Consider the following 12,292-nt stretch of genomic DNA (forward strand, 5'->3'; position numbering starts at 1 on the left):
TGGAGATGGGGTTTCTGATGCAAGTGATTTTTTTTTTTTTTGAGACAGTGCTCTCAAGCACCATCTGTAAGCGAAAAAGGGAAGCAGGCAGTGCAGGGGAAGAAGCCAGGCGAAGACAAGTGTCCAGGGGCACCTGGATGGCTCAGTCGGTTAAGCGTCCGACTTCAGCTCAGGTCATGATCCCGGATCCTGGGATCAAGTCCCCCATCGGGCTCCTTGCTCAGAGGGGAGCCTGCTTCTCCCTCTGCCTGCTACTCCCCCGCTTGAGCTCAATCTCTCTCTCTCTCTCTCTCTCTGACAAATAAATAAATAAAATCTAAAGAAAAGATAAGTGTCCACTGAAGTCTGGCTTCTGCCTGACCCCATGGGGGGGGGCTCTGAAATGTGTATGGCACTGCAGCATTGTCCCCCCGCTTGGGCAAGAGTCCAGGACTTTTATAACATGTATTAATCACTCGTCAGCTGCAGACCACCTTCCTCCCGGGGGAAACATATCATCCCAGTATCTCTGGGCCGGGAGCCTCCCTACAGGCAAGGGCAACCCTCTGGAGAAGGACGCCGTGCGAACTGCCAACAACTCCCATTCTCAGAAGCCTGAGATGGGTGAGCCAGCATGTCATAGAAACTGGTCAAGGTACTAATAGCTCTTTCGGGATGTGTGGGCTCTGCTTCCGACTGCATTTCTAATCACACGGCTGATCACTTCCATGAATACCAATGCCATAAGAGAACTTTCCGGCAGAGGAAAAAAATACGTTTGCATTACTGGAGAGCTGGAAAGTCACAAGTCTTGCAAATCATATTAGGGAGATAGTATCAGCAAACACGTTCAAGTTCTAATAGGAATAATCTGGGAAGCGTGCCATTTGTAAAGAAATCTGGTTTTAGGGGCGTCTGGGTGGCTCAGTCGGTTGGGCATCTGCCCTCGGCTCGGGTCATGATCCCGGAGTCCTGGGATCGAGTGCTGCGTGGGACTCCCTGCTCAGCAGGGAGCCTGCTTCTCCCTCTGCCCCTCACCCTACTCGAGCTCCCTCTCTCTCTCTCTCTCAAATGGTAAATGATTAAGATCTTAAAAATAATATTTTTAAAGAGAAAAGAAATCTGTTTTCAGGACACATTTGGAAGCCCTGCCCAGCTGTGAGTTTGTGCTGCTGTGCTCAGCGCTGACCTCCCATGGTGCTTAGTTTCCCAGTCTGTACGTCTTCCTCCCCTTGCAGCTGGCCACACAAATGTCCGTCTGTGTCAGTGTGGTTTATTTTAGTCTGTAAGATCCTAGTAGGCACAGGTCACCTCTATTTATTGTTCTCCATGTGGCATGTTGCACAATTACTGCCTAATAACTACTTCTTGTTGACGATGCAGCGTAGATAGGTGACTATCTGCCTGTCGATGGCAGCAATGACATTTCACTTAATGACTGCCCGCGCTTTCAGCATATGACGAAGGCGTCATCCTCACATTCAGATACCTCCAGGAGCCACACAGATCTTGTGAAACAGTGGCCAAGGTTAGGTCCAAAACAACAGAGAGAAGTGGGACCTGTAAGAGGCAAAGTGTGTACGGGGATTAAAATCATCATGTTCGAAAATCTACATGGGTGAAACAAAATTGTTCTGTGGGTCAGACCTGGTTAATGGGTCACCAGTGAGTGGCTGAACAGCAGCTCTGAGCTCCGAGCTGGAATTTCAGTCCAGTTACAGATGTCTTGGATGTACTCTGCTGCCTCCCATCCACCTGGGGCCCCGAGGAGCCAAAGCCTGTTAGGATTTGCCTCTGCCCACCGTGGCCAGTTGGAAGCACCTGAAATTTTGGTCACGCTGCCCTGCTTGTAGAACGAGATCTAGAGATCCTGATAGACTGCCCGGCTTGCCAGGGACATCTGAGTCACAGGTGCCCCATATGCTTAACACAACCGGGAGAGACATCTTCAAAGAGCCTACTTCCTTTGGAGGGTCCCACCTCTAGTAGGCTCTCCTTAAATACTTCCTGATGCCACAAACAAGCTGTTTTGATAATCTTTGATTCCGGGTCTGGAGAAGGACCTCGTGGGTTTGATTCTCAGAATAATCTTTCTCACCATTTGCTTATGCTGCAAAGATTACACGAACTCATCACAAGCGTTGGCAGGAATGTGGAGAAATTGGATCCCTCATACGCTGCTAGTAGGAACGTAAACCGGAACAGCCACTGTGAAAACCAGTAGGGTGGGTCCTCGCAAGGTGACACGTACAGGAACCCTGTGACCTGGCAATTCTGCTCCTACATACATATCCAAGAGGAATGAAAACATGTCCACATAAAAGCTTGTGCACAGATATTCATAGCAACAGAACTCATAACAGCCCAAAGGTAGAAACCATCCAACCGTCCATCAGCGGATGAACAGATAAATGAAATGTGGTATATCCATTCCATGGAGCAACTAAAAGGAATGAGGTATGCGTACAGGTTACAATGGATGGACCTTGGAAATGGTATGCTACCTGAAGGAAGCCAGTCACAAAAGACCACGTATTTTACGATGCCATTTATATCTTTTATCAAACAGTTTTAAAATCTATTCTTCTACTTTCTTTTTCTAGCATCCACTTTATCAATTTTATAATGGATCACCAATAGAAATTGGGGTTGGAATTCAAAAAGCCCAATGTTTCTGTATTCAGTGGTGGAAATTCCACTCAAGACTCTGATGTCCGGTACAAGTGGACTAGTACAGTGGTTCTCAAACTTTACATGGCAGGAATGCCCCAAGGCATAGATGCAGGGCACAGAGTGCATCTGAATGACCCAAGACATCGATCTATGAATCTGTAGATCCATAGATTTGTTAATTTCCAACAAATCTGTCATATTCCCAACAAGGTACCCCTGATTTGGCTGGTGGAAATTTGTTGCTGCTGGTCTGAGGACCACACTTGAGAATTACTAGACTAGAATTTCTTATTTTTTATTTATTTATTTTATTTTGAAAAAGTCACAGAGTGGGGCGCCTAGGTGGCTCAGTCGGTTAGGCATTTACCTTTGGCTCAGGTCATGATATCGGGGTCCTTGCATTGGGTTCCCTGCTTAGTGGGGCGTCTGCTTCTCCCTCCGCCTCTCCCCCAGCTTGTGCCCTCTCTCTTTCTCAAATAAATAAATAAAACATTTTAAAAAAAGAAAGAGAAAAAGAAAAAGTCACAGAGTTACAGGAAAGTTGGAAATACAGCACAAAGAACTTTTTCTTTTCTTTTACTGGGCCATTTGATAATAAGCTGCTGACATAATGCCTTATTATATCCTAATACTTTAGTGTAAAACTTCCACAAATACACTTCTCAACAAACCAAAGTAGGACGATCATGACCAGGAAACAAACATGAATGCAGGGATGCCTGGGTGCTTCAGTCGTTAAGCATCTGCCTTTGGCTCGGGTCCTGATCTCAGGGTCCTGGGATCGAGCCCCGCATCAGGCTCCCTGCTTGGTGGGAAACCTGCTTCTCCCTCTCCCTCTGCCCCTGCTTGTGTTCCCTCTCTCGCTGTGTCTGTCTCTGTCAAATAAATAAATACATACATACATACATTTATTTTTTAAGGGAAAAAAAGAAAGAGACACAAATGCATTACTACCACCTAATCACCATGCCTATTCAAGTTTGGACCGTTGGCCCAATAATATTGTTTACAGCCCAAGGATCCAGATGAGAACCCCACATTGCAGTTAATTGTCATGTTTCCATGGCCATGGGCCAGTTCCTCAGTCTCTTTGATGTTCTTGACCCTGACACCTTTTTATTTATTCCCTGTTATTTTTTAATAGTAACCCCCAGTTTGGGTTTGTCTGGTGCTTCCTCCTGAGAAGACTCAGGTTATGCACCCTGGGCAAGAATAACATACAGGGGCGCCTGGGTGGCTCAGTGGGTTAAAGCCTCTGCCTTTGGCTCGGGTCATGATCCCAGGGTCCTGGGATGGAGCCCCGCATCAGGCTCTCTGCTCAGCAGGGAGCCTGCATCCCCCTCTCTCTGCCTGCCTCTCTACCTCTGTCTGTCTGAGAGAGATCTCTCTCTCTGTCAAATAAATAAGTAAAATCTTTAAAAAAAAATTTAAAAAAAAGAATAACGTACAAATGTCTCTGTGTTCTTCTCCGTGCATTTTGTCAGGCATTGCGTGATTTCTATGACTCCCACTAACGATGATGTTGCCTTTGATCATTTAATCAAGGTGGTATCTGCCAGGCTTCTCTGCTCTACGGTTAGTTACTCTTTTCCTCTTTATTGTTTATTAACATTTTGTGGGGAAGTTTTTTTTTTTTAAGATTTTATTTATTTATTTGACAGAGAGAGATCACAAGTAGGCAGGGCAGGCAGAGAGAGAGAGGGAAGCAGGCTCCCTGCTGAGCAGAGAGCCTGATGCGGGCCTCAATCCCAGGACCCTGAGATCATGACCTGAGCCGAGGGCAGAGGCTTAACCCCCTGAGCCACCCAGACGCCCTTGTGGGGAAGTATTTTGACATGAGCTAAATATTTCATCCCTTATCAAACTTCCCATTCATAAATTCATTATTTATATATCTATCAACGCATGGCTTCCCATTTTATTCAATAGGTTCATAAACCACAATATTATCATTTATTTTGATGCTCAAAGTACCCCTGATTTGACTAGTGGGAACCCTATGTCCTTCCGACACATCCCCATCCTTCCTTGAGCATTTTCTTACTCTCTTGCCCAAGAAGATGTTCCAGACTCATCTTGTACTTTCCGTCCTGCAGGTTTGCAATCAGTCGTTTCTCCAAGAAGCCATACATCCTTTTATTTATTTATTTTTAAAAATTTTAAAAGGGTTTTATTTGTTTGACAGTGAGACAGAGAGAGCGAGTGCACAGGCCAGGGGAGTGGCAGGCAGAGGGAGTGGGAGAGGGAGAAGTAGACTCCCTTCTGGGCAAGGAGCCCAACACAGGGCTCAGTCCCAAGACTCTGAGATCATGACTCAAGCTGAAGGCAGATACTCAACCAACGGAGCCAGCCAGGAGCCACCACAATTCCTTTTAGTTGGAAATGACATTTGAAGCCCAGATTTGGGGGAGTGTTGTTGCTCTCAGTCCTCCTCAGTGACAGCTAAGTTGTGTATACTACACGTGTGTACTAGTTATCTACTGCTGTGTAACAAATATCACAAACTTCGCCACTTACACCAACACACACTTACTATCTCACAGTTTCCGAGGTCAGAGATCCTGGCATGGCTGAGCTGGCTCTTCTCCTTGAGGGTCTCACAAAGTACCTGGGGTTCATGATCTTCTCTCCAGGCTTAGCTGGAGAGAAGCTACCACTTCCAAGCTCATGGGGTGGCAAAGAGCCTCCGTTTCTCAGTCGGGCTGTTGGCTGGAAAGCTGCGCTCAGTTCTTTGCCCTGTGAGCTCCTCCACAGAACCACTGACAACGTCGTAGCGTGTTTCATCCGAGCCAGCGAGGGAGAGAGTCTCTAAACAAGACAGACATGACCATCTTAGATAGCATGATCACAGAAATCACATCCTATTATCTTTGCTGTATTGTATCAGTTAGAAGCTGGTCATAGGTCCTGCCACACTCAAGGGGAGGGATTTACACAAATGCTTGAATCCCCAGAAGTATGGATGACTGGGGACCATCTTAGGAGCTCCCTGCTACAATCACCTTACTGAGTAATAGAGGCAAGGAGGCCATCCTCTAGTCTGTCTGCCACAACACAGACCCACATAAATCCATCTATGTTTATTTTGCTATCTATCCATCCAGTCTGTCTACCTCTCCGATCTTGCAAACCACACTTCATTATCACGATATCCACTTGCAATAGAACACCACGTTGTTCATTTTTGTTTTCTTCTTTTCCATGTTTGTGACTCCCTTACCCAATGGTGAGAAAACTTTATATACTTGTTGATGGGATCCATTCCTTGTCTCTACCGCCATTCCTTCTCCATTACAGACTCTTTCCTCTCTGCTCAGGCTCTGATATCCCATATCTGGCTGCCCTCGTGTGCAGATGCTTCGGTCATCAAGTTCAAGACTCTGACTCACACATGGGGCCGCTCTGTTTGGGGACACCCCCTCACCCTCAGGGACTCTGACTCCAGTGTTGGTCATGCCTCTCCTTGTGTGGTGGCCCTCTTCACCTTACTTGAGATCTGACACACACAGCCAACCCTCCCTCCCCACACCATGGAGGTCCGGCCCCATCTAACACCTTACGTCCGAATCATTTGGGAAGAAGAGGAAGGGAAAGGAAAGAAAAGCGCACATTTCTCTTTAACACTCCCATCTTTCCCTCCTTAAATACAGTTCATCCTCTCCCCCCTCCAAAGTTGGGAGAGGAGGTACAAAACATTCCCTGAACAGATGGTGTCTGATGCCAGTGGTTCTTCTGTAAATTTGCAGCCTATGAGCTGGAGTGGGAGGAGCTCTAGTGGGTGAAGAAGCAGGAAAAAATATAAAGGAAGGACGAAGAGAAACAAATGCACACAGCGCTTTCCTTCTACCTCTGGGCTTTGTGGGAGCACATCTGTTTTCTAGTCTGTGTTGCCCCCTTTTCTTTCCTCTGCGTCCGTGCAGGCCTTCACACAAGGGCCAGCCCCTAAGGTTCCTTCTCCCACAGAAGACCCTCTCTAACTGGACCCTGGCCACCTTCTACCTCCTTCTAACCTTCTAGTCCAAACTCGCGCCCTCATCACCACACCCTAGTGCTTGATTCTATATGACCTTGTGTTGGTCGCTAGTTCTTTTATTTTATATTTAAATTTAAAATATATTTTAAAATATATTTAAATTCATTATATTATATATAAATATTATATCTATATATAACATATAATATTTATATATATTATAAAATATATTTAAATTTAAAATAAATTTAAAATATATTTATTTTATTTTACACACCTTTTCTCCTGAACTGGAGAGTAAGTTCCTTAGCGATAACGCTTCATTGCGTCCATCACACACTCGCTGGGTGACTGAAAGCAGCCACTCGGCAGGCATATGAAATGGGGCTGGAAAGAGACAGATGGGACCATCGCCAGAAGAGTGACCACTATGCATTTCATCTCTTATTCCCTTGTTTGGTTCAGTCTCTTGACTAGAAGGCAGGCCCAGCACTGAAGGTTCAATAAATATGTACTGAATTATAATTTGGCGTACACAGTAGCCACAGTCTCTCTGGAATATGCAGACCCCAGAAGCCACGGGTGCTGCATTCCCCCTCCCCCACATGGGTGGCCAGTGATGTGCATATAGAGCTGGAGCCATGGCTTTATTTAGGCCCCTGTTTTCCTGGACCCCGTACGTAATACGAGCCCCTCATTTAGAGGAGTGTCGCTGAGTGTGATGCACGATTATATTTATGGACCAGGGTGAAGAAAGAAAACAAAGATTAAGATGTTCTTCTGATACAGAGTCCGGGTTAAGAAAGGCGGCATCCTCAGTGGCAATGAGGAAGCAGTAAGAACAACTTCCTAGTGTGACACATACCCTCACTGAGTCTAACCAGGTCACAGCCACGTTGTTTAACATACATCCTTCAGTGCTACTCACCACATGGGGCTACATATCATTTGAATTTCAGACTTATTTGTAATAACATCAGAAGTTTGTCCTTTTTTTTTTTTTAAGATTTTATTTATTTATTTGAGAGAGAGAGAATGAGAGGGGGTCAGTCAGAGGGAGAAGCAGACTCCCTGCTGAGCAGGGAGCCCGATGCAGAACTCGACCCTGGGACTCCAGAACCATGACCTGAGCTGAAGGCAGCCGCCCCACTAACTGAGCCACCCAGGTGCCCCAGAAGTCTGTCTTATAATAAAATCCCTAGTGGGACGCCTGGGGGGCTCAGTCAGTTAAGCATCTGACTCGTGGTTTTGGCTCAAGTCATGATCTCCAGGTTGTGGGATCAAGCCGCCCATGGGGCTCCATGCTCAGCACAGAGTCTGCTCGGAATTCTCTCCCTTTCTTTCCCTTCCCTCCTACTATCTCCCCTCCTCAAATAAATAACATATCTTTTTTTAAAAAAATCCCTAGTAACTGCATAGGAAGTAGATATCAGTCATCACCAAAGAATGTTAACTAGTTTGACCCACGTCACTAAAAAGCATCAGACCTGGATAATCTTGACCTTCTGCTCAGCTGCACCTTCCACCAGTCCTGGCGGAGATGACTGTTATTTTTTTCTTGCTGGTGTTCACAACGAATGCTAAACACAACCCTAAACACAACCGACTGGCTTTGGGTCCTGCCTCCTACTGGGGTGATATTCTCAGCCTTCCCTAATCACCCCGATCTAAGACCCAGCTGGTCAGAACAGTCCCAAAGCAGAACATCAGGCAAACCCGACATGCAGTACCCCCATCCCGCCACCACTGGGGTCCATGGCGGTGACGGGATGGGGCTCCTTTAAGGGCTGGAAGCAGGGAAGAATGCATGGGGGTTGCCAAAACAGCATGTGAGCCTAGTGAAGAGGATCCCGAACTGAAAGCACGTGAGAGGGCGAGAAGGAACGTAAACAGTGCTCTTTCTTCTTGGCAAAAACAAGAGACAAAAGCCACCTCCGAGGAGCAAAAATTGCTCTTTTTAGATGGGAGAGTGATAGCCATTTTTAGAGGACTGTCCCATCAAACTGAAAATGATGTTGGTTTTTACGTTTGTGTTTTTAAGCAGAACATTTGAGGCTGGTTCTGTAAAGTAACTGGATCCACATGTACACAACACAGACTACTCGCCCATTTAGCTGGCCAGGGGATATCTGAGGAAACCCGGAGGCATTCTGACTGTGTTCTGTGGGTCAGGGATCACAGTGGGTGCTGCTGAGTATTCTCGTTCCTTCTGAAACACCGAAAGGAAAGGCTGCAGGGGTTTAGGACAGGGTTAGCCCCATAAGGGTCTGCTTGGTGGCATTCTCCTTGTCCTCATTCGCTTGACATTCAAAATCAGCATACCCTCGTGCTCAGGCAGAGACCCCACAGAAGGGAGGCCAGGCAACAGCATGAATCAACTCTCAGACACACAAGGGGTTGGAAAGGCTCCCTATCTGGAAAACCGAGCAGCTTATGCTCAAGAGAGGCTTTGCAATGAATTCTTTTGATTGGCAAACTTCCCCAATGGTTTCAGCTATACCTCCGAATCCTCAGTTATCAGGTTCGCTTAATTTAAGTTCCGGCTGCACTGAATCAGGTTGTGGTAGAAATACACCACCAACGATTGCTTTTTCTCATTCATCAGCCTAGTAGGGAGTGGAAAAGGGCTTGAACTATGGAGTCAGACCCAACTATAATCCACTTCCGTCCCTAAATCCCTGAGTACCAGCAGGCAGATCAGTGACCTTCTCTGATGTCCAGTTTTTGCATCTGCAAGATGGGGGTCACTTTTCCCGCCTCACAGAACACTCTGCAGTCCCCAGCACATTTCTGGCCCAGGGCAGGTGCTGAGAGAAGAAAAGTGGCGATGGGTTTTGTTAATTACAGAGTCAGAAACCTACAGAGGTTGCACATCATAGAAGGTCAGCAGCTCTGACCTAATTCCTGCCTAGGCCTTGGAGGGGGACAACTACCACCAGCTCAGAGATTTCAGGTTTCAGGGTGTAAACTGCAGGATATTGGTCCTTCAAAACCCATGGGAGACACAGAAGGACAAATAGTGTATGATTGCACATAAATGAGGAACCAAGAGTAAGCAAATTCAAATAGACAGAAAGGACAAGAGAGATTGTCAGGGGCCAGAGAACGTGGGAGTTGTTGCTTCATGGGTATAGGATTTCAGTTTAGAGTAATGGAAAAGTTCTTGAAATGAATGGTGGTGATGGTTGCACATCACGTGACTGTACCTAATGCCCCAGAAATGCACATTTAGAAATGGTTAAGATGGTCAATTTTGTTCTGTTTATTTTACCACGATTTTGAAAACCGGGGGAAAAAATGCCTTGGGATGATACAAATCAAGATACAAATCCTGGGGCCGCTCGCTGGATCAGCTGGTGCAGCCTCTGACTCTTGATCTCTGGGTCATGAGTTCGAGCCACATGTGGGGGCTTGTCGAGATCACTAGATAAATAAAACTTATAAAAACAGATACATCCAATCATGGAATCTACAGCAGTTAGAAGAAATGGAGTAGATTTTGTTTTGTGGACATAAAAAGATGCTCAGTAAAAAAAAGGCAAGGAACCATACGTGGAGTATAATGTCACTTGTTTTCTCTGCTTCACACTTACTAGCTCATCTTATCCTTGTGACACCCCCTATGATGTACATACGATTGTCTTCACCCCATTTGGCAGATGAGGAAACGACGCCACAAGCGAGGTGACGCACCTTGCCCAAGGACACAGATCTAACAAGTCGCAGAGCTAGAAGTCTGATCTAGCTCCAACTCTCTGGCTCCCAGAGTCTGAGTTCTAGATGCTTCCGTATCATCTTCACTTGGGAGCTTCTCAAATATGCGAGTTCTCCGGCCAGCTCCAGACCTCCTGGATCAGATCTGCACAGCACTGAGATCCAGGAGGAGTCTTGTACATCTCGGAGGCCGAGGGGACTGCAGCCCAAACCATCAGGCACCGCTTAGTGTCTGTCTCATGAGAATAATAAACGTTAACATATGCATCGGTAAACTTTATTTGGAATTCCGTGGACTATTGTTTTTATTAACTGAGCAGCTTATTTTACAAACTAGACCAAACAAACAAATAAACCTGGCCACAAACTAGGTTTCATCCTGTCTTATCATTAGCTTAAGAGTTATTCATCAGGGGGGCACCTGGGTGGCTCAGTGGGTTAAAGCCTCTGCCTTAAGCTCAGGTCATGATCTCAGGGTCCTGGGATCGAGCCCCGCATCGGGCTCTCTGCTCAGCAGAGGGCCTGCTTCCTCCTCTCTCTCTGCCTGCCTCTCTGACTACTTGTGATCTCTCTGTCTCTGTCAAATAAATAAAATCTTTAAAAAAAAAAAAAAAGTTATTCATCAGGGACGCCTGGGTGGCTCAGTTGGTTAAGTGTCTGCCTTCTGCTCAGGTCATGATCCCAGGGTCCTAGGATCAAGTCCCGTGTTGGGCTTCTTGCTCAGCCAGGAGTCTGCTTCTCCCTCTTCCTGCCACTCCCCCTGTTTATGCTCTCGCTCGCTCTCTCTCTCTCTCTCTGACAAATAAACAAAATCTTAAAAAAAAAAAAAGTTATTTTGTCAGTTTAGAAATGTTTTTCTCTTGAGACTCCTGCCTCTGACCTTCCAAACTCAGTCTTCAACCATAGAGTAAAACCTTATTGAACTCAATTCTGACTTGCAATATATTCCTTTGGAGTCTGGTGAAGGCTTTGAGAAATTGAAGAAATTGTTTAGTAAATAACTTGTCAAGCTAGTCACTAGGCTTGGAGGGGGCATATGTAAGCCACTAAACAAAGCCAGCCCAGCTTCTTTTTTCAGTTTTGAGGATCTTAGTATATTAATGGTTTCTGATTGCAAATGAGACATCAACCTTCGTTAGGGGGCCAGAACTGCTTCCGACAGACATTCTGGTAGTACTTTATTTGGTCTGATGTAATTTAATGCACTAGAACTGATGTCTTATGAGTGGCTCTAAAACTCACACATTTTCCGAGGCATGTAAGTTCTATCCCCTTTCCATACCCACCCTTACAACCGGGCTGATTGATACAGTTTTTAACTTATCAAGCCTTGAATATAGTATTATGTAGTTAGGGTGTGTTTGCTTAAACCCTGAACTAGGAAAGTTCCTCTGAACATCTCCATGCCTCAGTTTCTTCACCCATAAAATGGGTATATTAAGGATTACAGCCAGGGTCACCACATGTGGTTGTACAGACTGAGCGCTGCATAGAGTTAGGGAGTACCTCCATGACTGTAGGCTGCTGCTCTGCCTGGAGGGTTCCTGAGAGGATAACATGAGCTAATAGCCACACAGCAAGGGAAATTGTTTGAGTGTTTGATGTTTTTAACAGAACAGGTCTTGATTCAAGGGATTATTGCTCTCAAATAAATATTGGGATGAATGACAAGAGAAATCAACTTGGAGAGTTAAGATGTGCTTTCCTCAATCAAAATCACTGATTTGGTACACAATTAATATATTCTTCCATTAAGAAAAAAGTCAGGGGGGGTGGCGCCTGGGTGGCTCAGTGGGTTAAGCCTCTTCCTTCGGCTCAGGTCATGATCTCAGGGTCCAGGGATCGAGCCCCATGTTGGGCTCTCTGCTCAGCGGGGAGCCTGCTTCTCCCTCTCCCACTCCCCCTGCTTGTGTTCCCTCTCTCACTGTCTCTCTCTGTCAAATAAATAAATAG

The sequence above is a fragment of the Lontra canadensis genome, unplaced genomic scaffold (genome assembly GCF_010015895.1).
Source record: "Lontra canadensis isolate GAN:19392208 unplaced genomic scaffold, GSC_riverotter_1.0 scaffold21, whole genome shotgun sequence".
Lineage (NCBI taxonomy): Eukaryota > Metazoa > Chordata > Mammalia > Carnivora > Mustelidae > Lontra > Lontra canadensis.